Consider the following 20,122-nt stretch of genomic DNA (forward strand, 5'->3'; position numbering starts at 1 on the left):
GCTGTTCTCCAGGCCTGACCTGCCCTCAGGGGGCTGCAGGGGCCTCTGCCGAGGCCAGCAGCAGAGACAGGATGTTCTGCACAAATGTCTGCCCCTGATCCTGGGCCTGACTCGGTGCTGAGAGCTCTTCTGCAGCCAAATGGGGATCGTGTTTTGCAGTCACGCAGTCACAGCCTGGTTTGGGGTGGAAGGGACCTTAAAGCTCACCCAGTCCCAGCCCCTGGGTGCCCAGTGGCCATGGGCACGATGCTGCCGCCATCACCAAGCCGTGGCGGTCGCTGTGGATTTGCCCGTTGTGACGGGGCCTCCACGGTGAGCGTGGGCTCTTTAAGGAGGGAGAGCCTTGCAGAAGAGACCCCTCTCTCAGGAGGCTGCATCTCCCGTGGCTGCCCTGCGCATCCAGGTATGTGTTCTTTGACTTTGCAATCCTGTTTTAGTGTTGGCTTGAAACACATTGTGGGTGCAACGCAGGAGCCGTCTGTGTGCAGGAGCTGCTGGTGTCAGAGGAGATGAGAAGGTGTCAGGGCCCACCGGGCTTGAAAGCATTTATATTAGTGTGTATAATTTGTAATGATGATACATATGTTACCGTTAAAGTCATTCAGAAAAACTAAGACATACACACACACACACACACACACACACATATATATATGTCTGAGCCTGTAACGCTGTGGCAGTTCTGTAAAGTCCACTTGCCAGCAGTCTTGTGGACAATTGCCTTTGTTGTTCCAGGTGGGGGGCCTCTTAGCATCGTAAACGAGGTTCACACTTCTTTATAACACTTTTATAATTCCAGTTATTTGCATACTCAGAACTTGGAGCTTTAAAGCCTCAGTCATTATTTTGTTCCCCCTTGTGTTGCCTGGTGGTTTTCTTCTCATAAGAGGTTGGGCAGCTATTACTTGCCTGTTTGGTGTAACCCACCATCCTTCATCGTGTTTCTTGGCTCCTAAGACTAGGTAATTTTCCATCCTCTGTTTGATAACTTGGAACTTCATTATCCAAGCTCTGATACTGATGAGGCAATATTAATGAAAGGTCCCCACCCACAGCTTCTTTGGTTGCTTTGTCAGCAATGTGATTACCGATATTCACTGGAGTGTTATCAAACTGATGTGCCTTAAAAGCAAATTTTGACTTTCTGACACTTTCAGAAGTCTCAGTAGCACCACCAGCTCAGCTTTCTGTGCTGATGTGTTGGGGGAGGAGGAATGCAGGGCTTTAGTGTCTCTTATGTTTGGTTTAGCTCTATTATGTTATGGTCTGTAAACAGTTGTGAGTCAGCTCTCCTGCTTCTGGATCTGTTGTCAAAACCACTGCTGGTTCTAAAGGTTTGATACTTTCAACTCTACGTCCTCTTGTCATAGAAGCGCAGCCTGCCTGGGGAAAGCCACTGACTACTTTTCTGTTCCAGAATGGTTATTAGCATGTGAAGTACAAATACAGACCATTTTTGTCCCAATGTATTCAATACATTTTTCTGTTAGAGGCTCTAGTTCTTTTCTTGCTTCCAGTTTTATAGGATACTGTTTCTGTCTTAGCAGTGTGATGTTTGGTTTTAGAAGAATAGTTACTGCTGCTGCATCTCGTGATTGTCCTGGTGCTCTGGCAGCCCATACTTGCAGATACACCCGCTTCCTCTGGGATATCCGGCTCAGTACCTGGTTTCTGTAACATAAAAACTCGGGCCTCCACAGCCTTTTCATCAGGAACATGTACCTGAATTTTCTTTCTTTAACCCTAATTGCTGCATGTAATTTACTCAGTGTGCTGTTATCCAATAGCAGCACAGGGCACTCAGGCATGCAAAGGAATTTAAGGGTCAACATCTGTTTGCCAGTTTCTCAAATGTAAAGGAAGGCCGGGTTCCTGTCCGCCTGTGGCACCAGTGCCTGAAGCTGTTTGTTTGCTTAATTGCCCTTTACAAGTATTTATAACAGAATAAGTAGTTTCTGTTTCTACAAGAACTTTTACCTTCTCATTCCCCAACCTAACTGTAGCCAGGGGCTCTGCTGGGCTGGGATTCAAATCTTTCCCCGCTCCTCCTTAGTCTTCCTCTAAAGTAATAATTCTCTCTGCCTGTCCTGACGTTCCACTAAATCTCTGGTGTTTATTTTGATTCTGAGGGCATTTTCCCTTTGAGTGCAACCTGTGGAGTCTGTTCACAAACCTTTCCATGTAATCCTTGTTTCCTCCCCTCCCTTTCTTGGGGGATAGCTACAGGCAGCAATTTTTCTCTCTCTTCTTTCCCCTAAAGATTCCAGTTTTACTCTGGAGCTTAGCTTATGCTCCCGCATATATATTAACAGATTCCTAGTTGAAACCTGACACACTATAACCCACAAAACGCAATATTGTATTATATTAATAATTATATTAATTCTATCAATAATATATATATTAATAATCAGGGACTGAAAGCCCTCCCCAGTACCATTGAACCATTTGAACCATTGCAGAGAACTTGCACCAGAGCAATACTGGTCCGATTGTGATAAGTCTCCAAAGCCACATCCATTATTTTTACCAAATCACATTGGTCCTCCCCCTTAAGCTTTTGTACCTTTTTCCTTATGTTTTCCATGGATTGACTTTTTGTTAACTGGCCTAACTCTTTCCTTCCTTCCTCTGATTCGGGATCAATATTAGTATATTTAGACATCACCTCTTTTAATCTTCCCATGAATCCAGCAGTTGATTCATTTACATCTCGCTTTATTTCATATAGCTTAGACCAGCTCACTGCCTTGGGGACCGCATTCCTAGTACTGACTAAAATCTACCTCCGATATTGTTTCAAAGCTTGCCTGTCCCAGTTAGGATTGGGGTTAGGAATGTGAAGATTCACTGTACCTATCGCTGTGCCTGCTGTTATTTGTTGCTCTACTGCGGTCCGAGCCGTACGAATAATCGTATTTCTGTCAACACTCTCGAAAGCATGATGTGTAATTACCAGCCACTTGTTTCCAACTCTTCAAATCTACAATGGTAAAGGGAATCTTCATCATGAGCAGACCATCATTACACACAGCTTGTCTTAAAGGTGCAATCACAGTTTCCCCTCATTTTCCCCTAGTTTGCCTTGCTGTAAGGCAAAATCCTTCAGCCCGACCCCCCTATATCTCAGGTGCCTGTGCTGGTGCTTGTGCTTGATCCTCATTGTCAGCACCTTCAGCCCCATTATTCACAATACCCCTTCTCCAGGGGCCTACCATCAAATCCAAATCCTCCTCCACATTCCTCAGATGTTTAGTGCATAACTGCCCTGTGGTGCACAAAGACCAATAGCATTTAAGCAAATTTTACTGTCTTTCTCCAAGGACAATACTGACAGGTCCTGGAGCGCAAAATGAAAACTGCAATCCTTTTGCTGTTCCAGATGATATCTCAAAGTAGAAAACATTTCTGCATAAGCTACTTCATCCCACTTTCCTTCTCGTCTCAAGAATAACATGTGACAGGATTTTACCAGAGTCTCCTGAGTAACCGAACCCCTCGGGGCTCCACCGCTTTGTTCCGGTCTCCCGAGTGACTGAACTACGCAGGGGTTCACCGATTTGTTTGCAGTGTTGTGAAATGCAACCCAGTGGGGATTTCTTCAAACCCCCCTTTGGAGGCAGTGGTACCCATGATCCTGACCTCCACCAAATACCAAAGTCCAGACAACCAAAACTAAACTGCCTTTTACCCACCGCGCAGGGCGTCCCTCTCTGCCTTACGTGGAAAGGGGCCAAAAAGAATGCCTTTTTAAAGACATTAAATCGGGGTCTCCCCGAGGTCCCGCGTTGGTCCTTCAGGCAAACTCCCCCGATGCCAGCGTGAAGGTCCCAGGGACTCCCCGGATCCATGGGAAACACGGCTGAGTGTCCCTGTTCAGGCGCCAAATTGTTACCCTAAAAGTCGGTCAGAGAAACTCTCTAAGGCTCAATTTGGACTTTCAGAAAGCAGCATTCTTTATTGCAGCGCTGGGCGCACACACGAATCCTTTCACAAGGGTGAGCACACCTGGTACTTGCCGACAGCAACTCTATATTTAACATACTCATGCATATTCACAGCTTTTCCAACAACTGGTTCTAATATTTGCATCCTAATTACGCATGCGCTTTCTTGCTGAGTGGGGTCTTTGGTGGGCACCGATAGTCTTCCTCACTGTGTTTACTGAATGACCTCAGTGCTTGCTCAAGCTCTCAAGGTCCTAGTGCCCAGTTAGCAGTTGCTATGTCCTTGCTTCTGCTCTGTTCCAGTCTCGCCCCACGCTGGGCACTGCTCTGCTGTCTTGAAGGCTGGCATCCGTGGTCTTATTTACTGTCTCCTTAGGTGTTACCAGTCCCATGATGTTCCTTCCCCCATCAGCCAAACCTTCCTTTCTCTCTACATGTTAGTAAGGTAGAACAATTTGGCCTATTCTCCTATGGTAAAGGCACACACACTGTTGTTAGTGTAAGATTTAAGGTTACAACGCAGTGACCACAGGGACACGCTGGGGACATGGTGACCGTAGGGACATGGTGGGTCACATGGAGACCATGGGGACACAGACATCACAGTGACCATGGCGACATGGGGACCACAGGGGTGGCTGATTCTGGAACACCCCATGTTAAGGGTGAAGGCCACAGAATCCCTGCATCAGCCCTGCATGATGGCTCCAGGGTTTGTGGGGAGCTTCCAACCTCTGTCTGGGAGTCCCTGTTCCAGAGGCACCCACAGTTCCTCTGGTTGCTGCAGCCCTGGCTTGTCTTGGGAACTGGAGCAGTTACTTGGTGTGAAGGGTTTCAAGGCTGCCTGGGCAGGCAGCGGGACTGGTGCTGGCCTCAGGGCTGAGCTCCCATCCCCTGGTCAGGCAGCAGGGCTGGTGCTGGCCTCAGGGCTGAGCTCCCATCCCCTGGTCAGGCAGCAGGGCTGGTGCTGGCCTCAGGGCTGAGCTCCCATCCCCTGGTCAGGCAGCAGGAATGGTGCTGGCCTCAGGGCTGAGCTCCCATCCCCTGGTCAGGCAGCAGGGCTGGTGCTGGCCTCGGGGTTGAGCTCCCAGCCCCCTGGGTGGTGTTTTGGCTGGGACAGAATTAATTCTCTACCCTGTAGCTGGTGCAGTGCTGTGTTCTGGCTTTATTGTGGCAATTAACACTGGTAACACACTGATGGTTCAGTTGTTGCTCAGCAGCACTTACCCTGATCAAGGACTTTTCAGTCTCTCACGCTCTGCAGTGAGGAGGCGCACAAGAAGCTGGGAGGAAGCAGACAGGACACCTGACCCAGACTAGCCAAAGGGGTATTCCATCCCACAGCACGTCATGTCCAGTATAGAAACTACAGGGAGTCACCCGGAAGGGATTGGATTGGGTCAGGCTGGGTATCCCTCAGTGGGTGCTGAGCAATTACATTGGGCGTCACTGCTGGTTAGCATTTTCCTTTCCCCTGTTTAGTTTTATGCCCTGTCCCTTTTAAACCACAACAGTTGTACAGGAGCAAAGTTTGCTGTACAGCTCTTAATAGTGATTTTAGTGATGGAAGATTTTACCTTTTCTGTTGTTGCTCCAGGTTAGGTTTTTCACTTATTTTCATGACTTTGTTCCTGTTTTTTTCAAGAGCTCTGGCTGGTGGGTGAGTTATTTCTCTCTTCATAATTCCTGCAGGTTTCCAACCCGTGCCTTGCTCCTTCAGCTGCTGATTGCCAGGTTTTCCACGTGGGTCCTTCCCTCCGTGTGTGTCCTGTGCCTGTCCCGGGTCCGTAGCGTCAGCAGCCTGGCGGAGGTGCGGAGCGGTTCCTGCTCCCCAGCTCCCTGTGGCCGTAGTTGTGGTCGCTGCCGTTTCCCTGCCATGGACAGATTCTCAACCTGCAGCTGAGGGTTGTTTTCCACAGGGCGGTCTTGTCTGGAGCTGGGGCACGGGGAGCTGGCCCAGCCGGTCTGCGCTGTCGGGTCGGGCCGTGGGACCGCATGTTGAGTCGGTGGGATTTGTGCTCACAGTTAATAGTGCACAGTGTAGGGAACACAGGAATCTGGTTTGTTTTTCATGCGGATTGAAATAAAAGGAAGCACTTGATGGGATGGAGCCATCCCTGTATTGTGGGGTTGCGGGATGAAGAATGCTGCGAGCGTGCAGGGGAGCACAATGTGGCTGGCTGCAGGGCCTGGAGGTTTTTCTCCCACTGAGACTGAGTCTGCGGCTCTGGCAGCAGAGAGCAGAGGCTGGTCCCGCCACAGCGACTCCCGGAGCACCCCTGGGTGCCCAGTGGCCATGGGCACGATGCTGCCGCCATCCCAAAGCCGTGGCGGTCGCTCTGGATTTGCCCATTGTGACGGGGCCCCCACGGTGAGCGTGGGCTCTTTAAGGAGGGAGAGCCCTGCAGTAACCAGTGCAGAGGAGAGCCCTCCCCTCCCTCGGGAGGCTGCATCTCCCGGGGCTGCCCTGCGCATCCAGGTCCGTGTTCTTTGACTTTGCAATCCTGTTTTAGTGTTGGCCTCAAACACATTGTGGGCGCATGTGTGGGTTTTGGAGGGTTCCCTGTAGAAAGGGCTTCATGTAACCAAAAACGGGGGTGGGGTGGGCGGGGAAGGTGCGGGGGGGTCATTAAGTGCCTGTTGATGAACTGCCTGTGGGGAAGGGGGAGGATCGACCTCACCTCCCCCCCAGCACCCCAAAACGGGGGAGGTGGATGTGGGGAGGGTGCCCAATGGACACAACCTCCCATCCCCCACCCGGGGGTGTCGGGGGGTGGCACCTCCCCCCCTCTTTATACCCGGGATGGGAGAGGGGAGGATAAAGGGGGGATGGGGGGGGTGCCTATCCGAAGCCTTAGTGACACCGATGTAAAGGGGGGGGGTGTCACCTTAAGAATGTATGAAAAGGAAACTTAACCAATAAATAAAGATTTCACAGGAAATCGAGGCCCTCTCCCCCCCCCCGTGTTTCGGCCTTTCCCCATCCCCGTTCCGCGATGCTCTCCGCACTTCCGGGTTGGATGCCTCCGTTGCCTAGCAACGGGGTCTCCACGTACCGCTTCCCACGCATTACACACACACCCCCCCCACCCGGCCTCGTTCTGGCGAGCGTTGCCCAGGCAACAGCCAATCAGCTCTGAGCTCCCCAACTCGTGTCCCCGTTTATCCCCCTCCCGGCTGCCCCCCATGGGGCTGAATATGGGGCCTTTCCTCGCCCCTCCCCCCCACCCCCCGTTTTTTTCCCCTCTTCCCCTCCCCCACCGCATCCCCATTTTCTCCCCTCCCCCCCTTATGCCCCCCATTCCCTCTCCCCCTTTGTCCCACCCCCATTCCCCACATTCCTGCCATTTCTCCCCCTCCCCCTCCATCCCTCCCCATTTCTCATCCCACCATCATTAACCCCCCCCTTAATTACCTGCAATTAGCGTAGGACCTGCTTTATTCACACGCAGTTCATGTAGGGCTGACCTTATTTACACGTTACTTCCTTATTTACATGTTATTAATGTAGGGCCTACTTAATTTGTGTCCTCTTAGTCCAGCATGCTCAGCGCTTCCAGCAGCCCCCGCCCTTCTCCCTAGGGTCTGAAAGGGGCGTGGCCAAAGGGATGAGGACACGCCCCCCCAGCCCCCCCGCCCCTTCCCCTCTTTGCTCACCTGGGCCTGCAGGAGGCGCAGCTGCGCCTGGAGCTTCCCATTGGATGCAGCCAGAGCCCGGAGCTGGATCCAGCGACGGGACTGGAAGGGGTGGAGGGGGGGACACAAGGAAATGAGGGACCCGAAAGCCATGGGAGGGACCCAAATACCCCCCAAGACCCCCAAACACCTTAAATATCGCCCCATATTTCCCCACAAGCCTCTCCCTTAACCCCAAACCCATCCATAACCCCCAGATCCCCCTCCCAGCACCCCCAAAATTCCCCCTAAAGCCCCAAACTCCCCCATGTCAGCCCCTATAGACCCAAAATCCCCCTCCAGGACCCCCGCATATCCCTCATCCCTCCCAAAAAGCGGCGCTGGGACCCTTCAGGGACCCCAACTCCTCCCCATAACCATCAAATTCCACTTCCCAGACCCCCCCCAAGCCCATCAGGACCCCCCCAAATCCCCATATTCCCCCGTTGGCACCCACCAGCCGCTGCTTCCCCTCCTGCAGCTGCCTCCTCAGTGGCCCCAGGGCAGTCTCTGGGGAGTCCATGGGGCTGCCCCGTAGCTCTGGGCCCTGCTGGATCTGGGCCCCCCGAGCCCCTGAGAGCCCCGTGGCCTCCAGCATCAACCTGGTGGCAAGGGGGGCACCAAAGCCAAACGTTGAGGGGAGTTTGGGGGGCCCAAAGGGGTCCAGATCCCATTTTGGGGACCCCAAAAGGGCTGCAGGGACCATGGAGGTTGGGGGGGGGGGCACCCCGAAAGGTCTCAGCACTGGGTTTAGGGAGGGGGGCTTTAAGGACCCCTATGAGCCCAGCACCCACTTCAGAAGGAAACTTCAGAATTCCTATAGGAACACCACCCCCCCACCCCCCCCCGCCATGTATTTTAGGGACCGATCCGAGGTTTGGGGTCCCTCCAGATGTTGCAGTTCCTCCCCCCAGATGTTGGGGTGCCCCCCTCACCGCGGTGCCGCACGTGGCCCATGATGTACTCCCGGATGGGGGCACAGGGCCCCGTGCACAGCCTGGAGGTGGGGGGAGACAAAGAGAGGGGGTCAGGAGCACCCCAACCCCCCCAGGACCCCAAAAGCCCCCACTGGGGGGTCCCGCGGGCTCCAACCTGCGCAGGTCGGGATCGGAGGGGAGCTCCAGCTCCGCCACGATGGGCGAAATTGGCGCGCTGGGAGCGCCGCGCGGCACGACGGGAGGTGTAGTCCAAGCCGGGCGGTGCCTTAATGGTGCTGTATGGGTGTCGCACTGCATCATGGGAGTTGTAGTCCAGGCTGGGCGACTCTAGGACAGGGCTCTCTGGGTGCCGCGTGGCATGATGGGAGTTGTAGTCCATCCGGGAGGGCAACGGGGCCAATGTCGGGGTAATGGAGGCAATGGGGGTAATGGGGGCATGGGGGGCAATGGGGGGTAAGTGGAGGGGCAGTGGGGATCCTGGGGTGTCCATTGGGCGATCTGCGGCCCTTTGGGGGATCAAACTTCACAACTCCATTTCCTATCCCCCATTTCCTCCCTTTTTCCTTCTCATTTCCCCCATTCCCTCTGCATTTCCCCCATTTCCTGCTATTTCCTCCCCATTCCTGCTATTTCTTCCCATTTCCCTCCCATTTCCCACCATTTCCTCCATATTTCCTTCCATTCCCCCATTTCTCCTCCTTTTCCCACCATTTCCCCCCTTTTCCCACCATTTCCCCCATTTCCTCCCAAATTCCCGTCCTTTTTCCCTCATTTCCCCTCCATTTCATCTCCATTTCCCTCCCATTTACTCCCAATTTCCCCCACCCCTATTTCCCCCATTTCCCTCCCATTTCTCATTTCCCACCATTTCCCCCCTTTTCCCATTTCCTCCCCATTTCCCCTCCTTTTCCCCCCATTTTCCATTCCCATTTCCCTCCATTTCCCACCTATTTCTCCCCCCCCCCGGCTATTCCCATGAAGCCGCCACCGCTCCCCTCCCCCCCCCCGCGCCGCCCGCGGCGGGAACCGGACGGGACCAAACTGGGGCGGGCGCGGGGCCTCCTGCCCCACCCCCGCGGGCTCTTCGCCCGCGAGGTCACCTCGGGTCACATGGGGCGGGGCTCCATAGGGAGGACCCTGACCCCGCCCCATAACTTGGGGAGCTCCACAGGTGGGGAGCCCCCTAACTTGGGGGAGGGCACAAAGGGGGACCCTCAGACCCCGCCCCATCGCTTGGGGGGCACAAAGGGGGCGCCTCATAACTTGGGGGGGGCACAAAGGGGGACCCCCAGACCCCGCCCCATACCTTGGGGGGCACAAAGGGGGGCTCCATAGGGGGCAACCAGGCCCTGCTCCATAACTTGGGGGAGGACAAAGGGGGCACCCCATAACTCGGGGGGCTTCATAGGGGACTTCCAGAGCCTGCCCCATACCTTGGGGGGCACAAAGGGGGTGCCCCATAACTTGGGGGTCCCAGTGCCCACCCCCCAACACCCCATAGCGCGGGTCCTGGCCTCCCGCTTGTGGGCGCTGTTGCACCGGGCCCCGGTGCTGCTACGGGAGCGGCGCCGCTCGGTGCTGGGGGCGCTGCTCCGTGGGGGGGAGGGGGGAGGCACCGGGGCTTCCCCCCCCGGCTCTCGCGGCTGCTCCGGGGGCACCGGGACCCGAACCCGGGAGCTCGGGACCCGAACCAGAGGTCCCGGGAGCCTCAATGGGAGCCGCAACCGGATGCGCGGTGGGACCGGGGCATCCCCAGCCCCATCTTTGGATCCAGTGCGGAGCAGTGGGAAGTGAGTCGGGAATGGGGGTAATGGGGGGCAATGGGGGGCAATGGCATAATGGGGGGTAATGGGGTAACAGGGGCAATGGGAGTAATTGGGGGTAATGGGCAATGGGGGTAAAGGGGGGTAATGGGGGGCAATAAGGTCAATGGAGAAAATGGGGGGCAATGGTGGGCAATGGTGTCTCTCCCCTCCACCCCAGAGCCCCCACTTCTGGAGCCTGGTTCCGCTCTTCCAGCCCCATGGAATTTCGTGTCTGTGTCAGCGCTCCCCCTCGCAACTGGATCCGGACGTGGATCCATGTCCATGTGTGGAGCGTCCGGATCCGGATCCCATAGGATCTGCTCCCAAGCACCAGGAGCTGCGATACCAATGGGATCCAGTGCTCCCAGATGATCCAGGGCTCTGGAATGAGGGGGAGCTGCAGCACAAGCTGGTGCTTTGGGATGATTCCATGCTCCCAGAGAGCCTGGTGCGGCTCTGGCACGATCCAGTGTTCCGGGATGATCTAGGGATCCGGGATGATCCAATGCTCCGGAATGATTTAGGGATCCAGAATGATCCAGGGTTCCGGGATGATTCAAGGATCCAGAATGATCCATGGCTCCAGAATGATCCAGGAATCCAGGATGATCCAGTTTGGCTCCATCGTGATGCGATGCTCCGGAATGATCCAATATCCCGGCATGATCCGGTTCTGCTCCATCAGGATCCGTTTGTGTTCCAACAGCATCCAGTGTTCTGTCAGTATCCACAGCTCCGGAATGACCCAATTCGGTCCCTTCCCAATCCCACTCGGCTCCATTCAGATCCAATTCAGTCCCATTCCGATCCTGTTCGGCTCCATTTGGACCCAATTTGGCTCCATCCCAATCCCATTCAGCTCCATTCAGACCCAATTCGGCTCCATCCTGATCTGGTTCATTCCCATCCCAATCCCAGTCAGCTCCATTCAGACACAGTTCGGCTCCATCCTGATCTGGTTCATTCCCATCCCAATCCCATTCAGCTCCATTCAGACCCAATTCGGCTCCATCCTGATCTGGTTCATTCCCATCCCAATCCCAGTCAGCTCCATTCAGACACAGTTCGGCTCCATCCCAATTCAGTTCCCCTCCATTTCGACCCAGTTCAGTCCCATCCTAATCCTATTCAGCTGCATCCCGATCCCATTCGGTCCCATCCCAATTCAGTTCTGCTCCTTTTGGACCCAGTTCAGCCACATCCCAATCCCATTCGTCTCCATTCAGATCCAATTCGGTCCCATCCCGATCCCATTCATCCCTATCCTGACCCCATTCAGCTCCATTTGGACCCAGTGCAGTCCCATTCCAATCCCATTCGTCTCCATCCCAATATGATTCATCCCTATCCCAACCCAATTCAGCTCCATCCCAATCCCATTCGGCCCCATCCGGGTCCGGTCCGGCTCCAACCAGACCCAATCCAGCTCCATCGGGGCTCCACATGGCTCCATCCGGACCCATCCCGGCCCCATCCGGATCCGATCTGGCTCCATTCAGACCCAATCCGGCTCCATCCAGATCCAATCTGGTTCCATCCGGACCCATCCCGGCTCCATCCAGCCCCAGTCCAGCTCCATCCGGACCCACCCCAACTCCGCTGCTTCTGCCCCGACCCGGCACCCTGGAGCTGCTGCGGGCGCTGGGCCTGAGAGCCCACCCCGCCACCATTAAAGGCTCCTTTGCTGTCAACATCATTTTGGGGTGAAAACAGCACTTTTAGGGTCATATACTGGGTTATAATGGGGTATAATTCGGTTATAATGGGGTATAATGTTTGTATAAGAGGGTATAATGGGTTGTAATAAGGTTATAATTGGGTATAATGGGTTATAATGGGGTTACAATGGGGTATAATGGGGTTATAATGGGCTGCAATAGGGTATAATGGGGTTACAATGGGGTATAATGGGTTATAATGGGGTTACAATGGGGTATAATGGGTAATAATGGGGTATAATGGGGTTATAATGGGGTATAATGTGGTTATAATAGGGTACAACGGGGTATAATGGCGGTATAATAGGGTATAATAGAATAAAATGCGTTATAATAAAGTTATAATTGGGTATAATGTGTTATAATGGCGTATAAAGGGGTTACAATGTGGTTATAATGTGGTTATGATACAGTATAATGGGGTATTTTGGGGTATAACGGGGTATAATGGAGTTATGATGTGGTTATAATGGATTATAATGCGGTTATAATGGGGTATAATGGGGTATACTGGGGTTATCTCTTTCATGGACACCCCCCTGTGGTGGGGGAAGAGCCTGCATGCCCCAGTGAGGTTGGGAGCTACGCTGGTGGTGGCTCATGCCTCCCGTAGGGTCTCCCATTCCAGACCGGTCTCAACTGAAGGGGCAGACAAAGTGTGTCCATGGCAGGATGGGCTCACCAGCCTTGGGCAACCATCCTAGGAGAAGGACAGCTCTAACTTCAAACCGGGCAGACGGAGCTCGTTGGGCCCTGTAAGGCCATCCATCTCAGAAAAGGACACTCTAACCAAGCCTGCGACCGGAGGACTTTGCTGTCACCGTCCAAGCTCGCTAGGCCCTGGCAGACAAACGTCAGGCGTAAAGGACGGGGCCAGTTCTGTGCATGCTGTGCCTCACCTAAAAAACCCACTGCTCCTTGGCCTTTTTAGTCATCAGCGCGCTTGTAGTAAGCGTGGGTAAAGCCCCTCCCAAATCAAGTCAAGCCATCATCATAATAGTTGCTAACAAAGCCTAACGTCAACCCCATCCTTCAATCAACCCCATCCTTCAATCAACCCCATCCTTCAATCAACCCCATCCTTCAATCAACCCCATCATTCAATAAACCCTATCCTTCAATCAACCCCATTCTTCAATCACCTCCATCATTCAATTACCCCCATTCTTCAATCAACTCCATCCTTCAGTCAGCCCCATCCTTCAATCAACACCATCCTTCAATCAACCCCATTCTTCAACAAACCCCATCCTTCAATCAATCCCATCCTTCGATCAACACAATTTTTCAATCAACCCCCTCCTTCAATCAACCCCCTCCTTCAATCAACCCCCTTTTTCAATCAACCCCCTCCTTCAATAAAACCCATTCTTCAAACAACCCGATTCTTTGATCAAGCCCATCCTTCAATCAATCCCATTCTTCAATCCGCCCCAACCTTCAATCAACCCCATTCTTCAATCAACCCCATTCTTCTATCACCCCCATTCTTCAGTCAAACTCATCCTTCAATCAACCCCAACCTTCAGTCGACCCCTCCCTTCAATCAACCCCACTGCTGCAGAAAATATATGGACTCAGTCAGAGAACAGTATGATCAGACAAAAACCGTTTATTACAAAGCCTTAACCCCTTAAATACTGTTTCTTACGTGCACTTACAGTGATTTGGCATATTTGATTGGATACATGTCTTGAAGACCCTTTGCAACTAGCATATAATTGGTTAAGCACTGGTGTGAGAACTTTACCTCGAAAGCTTGCCAACAGTCCACAGTTCTCATTACCTCAGTGAATTCCAGCTTCTTCTTATCTTGCTTGTTCAGGCTGCCCCGGGCCTCTCACGGCCTTGCTGCATCTTTCAGGATTATTCAGAATTTATGTACCAATTATCCACTCTCCTGTGAGAACACTGCCTCCACATCTCCCCCTTTTTGTTTTATATATGTTTTGGGTGACCCTACTTGAGCAGGGATTTGCCCTAGATCATATCTCCAATATATGGACAGTGGGATTGAGTGCGCCCTCAGCAAGTTTGCCGATGACACAGAGCTGTGTGGTTCGGTTGATACCCTGGAGGGAAGGAATGCCATCCAGAGGGACCTCGACACGCTTGTGAGTGGGCTGATGCCAACCTCATGAGGTTTAACCATGCCAAGTGCAAGGTCCTACACCTGGGTGGGAGCAATCCCAGGCACAGCTACAGGTTGGGCAGAGAAGAGATTCAGAGCAGCCCTGCGGAGAAGGACTTGAGGGTATTGGTTGATGAGAAAATGAACATGAGCCGACTTCAGTGTGCACTTGCAGCCCAGAAAGCCAACCGTATCCTGGGCTGCATCAAAAGGAGCGTGACCAGCAGGACAAAGGAGGTGATCCTGCCACTTTACTCTGCTCTTGTGAGACCTCACCTGGAGCATTGTGTGCAGTTCTGGTGTCCTCAACGTAAAAAGGACATGGAACTGTTGGAACAAGTCCACAGGAGGCCACAAGGATGATCAGGGGCTGGAGCACCTCCTGTATGAAGAGAGGCTGAGGAAGTTGGTGCTGTTCAGCCTGGAGAAGAGAAGGATGTGTGGAGACCTCATAGCAGCCTTCCAGTATCTGAAGGGGGCCTATAGGGATGCTGGGGAGGGACTCTTCAGTAGGGACTGGAGTGACAGGACAAGGGGTAACGGGTTCAAACTTAAACAGGGGAAGTTTAGATTGGATCTAAGGAGGAAATTCTTTCCTGTGAGGGTGGTGAGGCACTGGAATGGGTTGCCCAGGGAGGTTGTGAATGCTCCATCCCTGGCAGTGTTCAAGACCAGGTTGGATGAGCCCTTGGGTGATATGATTTAGCGTAAGGTGTCCCTGCCCATGGCAGGGGGGGTGGAACTAGATGATCTTAAGGTCCTTTCCAACCCTAACGATTCTATGATTCTATGAATCTATATGCCGACCACAGGCTGCTGGGCCTGCCCCTTTTTTCTGCTGTATGGCTCTCTGGTAACAGGGGAGGCCATCCTTCACATCAAGGTCTGGCATGGCATGTGTCCTCACCGCTCCACGCCTGCTGGGTTGCGGCCAACAGCGGAGCTAAAGGTTCTTCCCGGTGGCAAACACAGAGGCCAACCTAGTCTTGCCCTTGACTGTGGTAGCAGGCATTTGGTCAGCCTCAGTCCTTGCACCCTGTTGTCAATGCACAGTTTCACCTCCTTCATCCAGTACCAAGTCGCTACTACAGCAAGGCACACACAAATTTACATCAGCAGAGTAACTATTGCAGGGTGCAGCAGCATGTCGAAGATGCTGATGGCAGTGAAGGACTAGCCAAAGAAATTTCTTACCAGTGGAATTCTCCCCCCTCTTAAATTTGTTCCATCACCTGCTTTATAACACTACCATTGTATTAAAATCTTTCTAGCTTTTGCCTTAGCATTTTCTAGCAGCTACTGCAAATTTCCATACTCTAACATCTCTTTTACAAGTGACAAATCTATACAATACAAGGTGCAGTTTCTTATTGGCAACTAGCTAGTAAATACAGGTGGTTTTATACACAAAATCACAACCTCTAATAATAGCTACTTTACAAGCACACATATTCAGGATGTTACTTTTCAGTTGCCCCCAAGTGATGTTTTGCAGTTATTTGTTCTTTCTCTTCCTCTATCTCATTCTGCTTGGGGTAATCACGGTCAGCTCCTGCAGCTGAGGCATCAGGTTTTTCCATTCGTCTGTCCAGCTCATGGCAAGGCTTGACAAACTTTGCAGGCAGTCACCATGGACCTGTAGGCAGGAGGACACAAATATACCCCCTCCCCCAGGTTATCCATTCTTGAGAAGCAGACAGGTTAAACTGCACGTTGTTAACTGGTGAGGAGTTTGCTGCATCATTGCCTTTGGTTTTGTTTTTTTTTGTGGTTTTTTTTTGATCCAAAGATGCTCACCCTACAAACACCGGCCTGCTTGGCAGCAGTTACAGCTGCCTGCCTGCCTGCTTCAGCAGCAACCATAAATACCTGCTGGCAACCGCACTTTTGCATTAACCCTTTCATGCCCGAAATGTTAAACTGCTCCCCGTTAAAAACTTTTACATGAACCCAACACCAAAAAAAACCACACAGAACACCATCTGCCCTCAGCACATGCACACACACACTTGTGGGATCCCACAAGCACGCTCCACACAACTACAATCTTTGAAGCACAAATTCCAGACAATCATTACTCCCACTACAGCCCCACGTACAGAACGTGGCACAAGGACCCTGTGGAGACTAACAGGAAACCAGCTCCGAGAAGCATCATTGCAGTGTGAGGTGGCAGGCTCAACCTTAGCGGGCGTCCCCGCAGAGGCTCTGCCCCCCCCACATCGCATGAGGCTTGGGCTTTTATACTGACCAAAATGCACACTCATTCCGACACAGGTGGCCAGCCTATGTCGAAAGAAGTGGCCAGCAATATCTATAAAGGTCTCCAAAGGTCGACAGAAACCTGGACATACTTATATTTACCGACTTCTAGTACATGAGTATCACAGAGAGAGTGTATTAAATGAGTTGTATAAGGGATCCCAAGTCCACGGTCCGTCACAGTATGCCCAATACCCCTGATAAGAGCATAAAAGAGACCTTCCCACCACCAGAAAAATCACACAAAACATCTGTATCCCGCGCTGATCTCGCTTCCCTGGAGGTTTGGGGGGGGGGGGTTGTTTGTTTGTTTACTTTAACGTAAAAAAGATTGCTCTCTTCACTTTAAGAAGGGCTGAAAACATCCATAAAACGGATGTCCTAAGCTCAAATTTCAATTCATTCAGTCACTGACAAGGGGGGTGTCCTGGGGTGATGCTGACTCTTTCCAGGGTTTCACCCATTGAGCTGGCACCCACCGCAGACCGGAATCTGTAATTTACACACATATAACCTCAACCAGTTAGTTTTACTTCCACAGGACCTTTCCAAATGCCGGTTTCCAAATCCTTGTACTGGACAAGAATACCCGGAGTTTTAGTCATTTAACCTGAACCTAATGCCTGACCATGTATTATAGCAGGGGAGTCATTAAAAGTCTCCTGTCAACAGCACAAAAAAATCATAACATATACAGCTTGAGTATAAGAGGACTTTAACCCATATGTGGTCACCACTTGTCAGGCCTCCTTAACTATTCTGAGGTCAAAAACTTCCCACTCTTTACCCCCCTGCTGTGTAGTAAACACAGGATATGCAGAGAGGCCCACTGAAGAAAATTCACCAGTAATGATCGCACCTTTGATTAACCCGTGCCAACGGTGCGCAGGATTTGTGCCCCCCGATACCTCTCCCACCCCCTCCCCCTGTTTGCCTTCTTTAAGGGAGGGGTTTTACGGAGGATAAGGTGGAGGCACCAATGGAGACGTTTCAGTCCCAGTCTTGAGGGCTTCAAGCTTTTTCATCAAGAACATCTCCAAGGCCAGTGAGCAGTTGCTGATGAGCCAAGCAGACCGACCCGGGAGACAGAGTCAGAGTCTGGAAGCAGAGGATATAAATCTGGCTCGGATTCAGGGGACTCGGAGTCTGATCCTAGGTTGAACTCAGGGTCTCCGTTGTTCGCAGCTATGTCTTTCTTGTCAGGTGTCTCTCGTTCGGTACGTGGCCATCTGCGGACCTGGCTCTTGCTTTCATCGGCTCGAGGCTTTGATTTTTTCGGCACCATTCCACGTACCACAGGAGGTGCAAAAGTCATAGCCGCAGCACTGTGATGGGGGTTAGGGGAGACAGCCCCTTCTGGAGCTGTGGTGGCAAATACAGAAGCTACCGCCGCCCTTTCCAATTTCATCTCTTTCAAAGTCTCGAACAGCGATCTCCAAAGTCTAGAGTGTTTCTGTGCACCTTTGGTCCCTTTACTAACCTCACGATCACGGGACCACTTTAACGGCCTCTGTAAGGCGGCACTATCATATTGCAGTCCTCTCTTAGAGAGAATGTGTTGGAGGAGCTTCACCACCGCCTGTTCCTCTTTGGATAGCAAGTGCCCCATCTCCTCCCCAGCTGCTCACCTGATCAGGGTGAGATTGCCCAAGTTTTGCAGACGTCTGACTTCCCAGCGCCAGGGCAGCGCTGAATTTCGGCCGGCTCTCCGCCCCCTCCTTTTTGTCGGACCTTCAAACTTGTCTTTGTCGAGTTAACGATCGGAGGGTCCCTGTTCGGGCGCCGCTTGTTGACGCGGGAGTCACGGACAACAAAGAGACGATCAATGTGATCGAGTGATTGCCAAATTTATTACAAAGCCTTAACTCCTTATATACTATTTCTTACATGCACTTACCTGCTGGTTTTTAACTATTCTTTTTCACAAATCTGATTACAGATTTAGGTGAAAGTCCAGCAGATCCCTGAAGTACGTGTTTAACTTCAGCCACACACTGTACTTTAAATACATCCTTACCTATTTTAACTCCGGATTTAAAAAAAAAAAAAAAGCTAATGAATTTCCAGTGCACGTAACCTTTGAAAAGTAAACCTTTGTGATCTTGCTTTTATATTTAAATTTTGATCAAATTCTTCACAAACCCCATGCAATTTCAAATAAGTAACAACCTGCAGATAACGTTTGAAGTTTCCTTAAACGTTTTGCCAAGGTGATACTTCAGCTTTTAACTCTGCATGTTATTTAATCTTTCAGAAATTATTACAATAGATTTGCTGTAACAATGACAGACTCTAGAATACATTCATGTGTTAAACAGGCAATCACTAGTCAGGATCTACTTAAAGTGAGTATTTTTACAAGGTAATAATCTCACCGGCTCCATTTGAAGAAAAGGAAACACTTCTGTAACGTGAGGGTGACTGAGGACTGCTGCAGGTTGCCCAGAGGCGTTGTGGAAACCATCCTCGGATCCTCTAAAGCTGGCTGGGTATGGTTCAGTGAAATCAGATAAAATTAATAAAAACAAAGTCTATGATTGGACAAGACTTCCTTCAGAGCTCCCGTCCGACCTCAGCCACTGTGTGATTCTGGGATTCCACCAGACTCCATGGCAGTGCAATCGTTCTTTTTTGCCCACTTTCTTATTTAGATACCTAAAAAAAAAAAACCAACAAACCAAGCAGACTGACTTTATACAGATATCAAAATAAAATCTATGAATCAGAGCCAAAAAGACATGTGTTGCCTTCTTTGAGTATAAAGTGACCTGAGGTGACAACTTCACCTACAGATTTCCAGATTTAAAGCAGGGGGGATTTCACCTTACTAATCTTCTAAAAAAAAAGGTCATAATTTTATATTTAAAAAAAAAAAACCAACCAAAATTGTAGACTCAAAGAACGATTTGTGTTTGAAGGGCCTTTTAAAGATCATCTAGTCCAACCTTCTTACCACGAGCTTACCATTTCACTAGGTCAGGTTGTGCAAAGCTCATCCAACCTGACCTTGAACACTTCCAAAGATGGGGCATCAACAGCTTTTTGGGAAACCTTTCCAAGTTTCTTACCACCCTTGTAAAAAGGTGTGCGTGTGTGTAAAACCTTGTAAAAAAAAAACCTTGTGAAAAAACCTTGTAACACCTTGTGAAAAGGTGTGTGTAGGTCCTTGTAAAAACCATCTTCATTATATCCCATCTAAACCTACCCTCTTTCAGATAAAAACAAATTGCCCCTTGTCCTGTCACTTCAGGCTCATCAAAAAGCCTCTGTCTTTTGTATAAGCCCCCTTTAAGTACTGAAAAAGGGCAATAAAGTGTTCCCAGAGCCTTCTCTTCTCCAGGCTGAGCAAGCCCAACTCTCGCAGCCTTTTCTCGTAACAGAGGTGCTCCATCCCTGTGATTACTTTTGTGGCCCTCTGCTCTGGACCTGTACTGAGGACTCCAGAGCTGAACACAGTACTCTGGATGGGATCTTGCATGAGCAGAGTAGAGGAAGAATCACCCCTACCTGCTGGCCACATTTCTTTTTATGAAGCCCAGATAAGAGATGGCATTAAAAAAGGAAATGGAATTAACTTTAAACACAACTGACAATAAAACATAAATGTTATCAAAATTAAGAAAATATTTGTTCATTATTATTTAAA

Source organism: Pezoporus flaviventris, unplaced genomic scaffold, assembly GCF_033815535.1.
Source record: "Pezoporus flaviventris isolate CSIRO_AGI_PZ_B2104156 unplaced genomic scaffold, CSIRO_AGI_Pfla_v1 ptg000115l, whole genome shotgun sequence".
Lineage (NCBI taxonomy): Eukaryota > Metazoa > Chordata > Aves > Psittaciformes > Psittacidae > Pezoporus > Pezoporus flaviventris.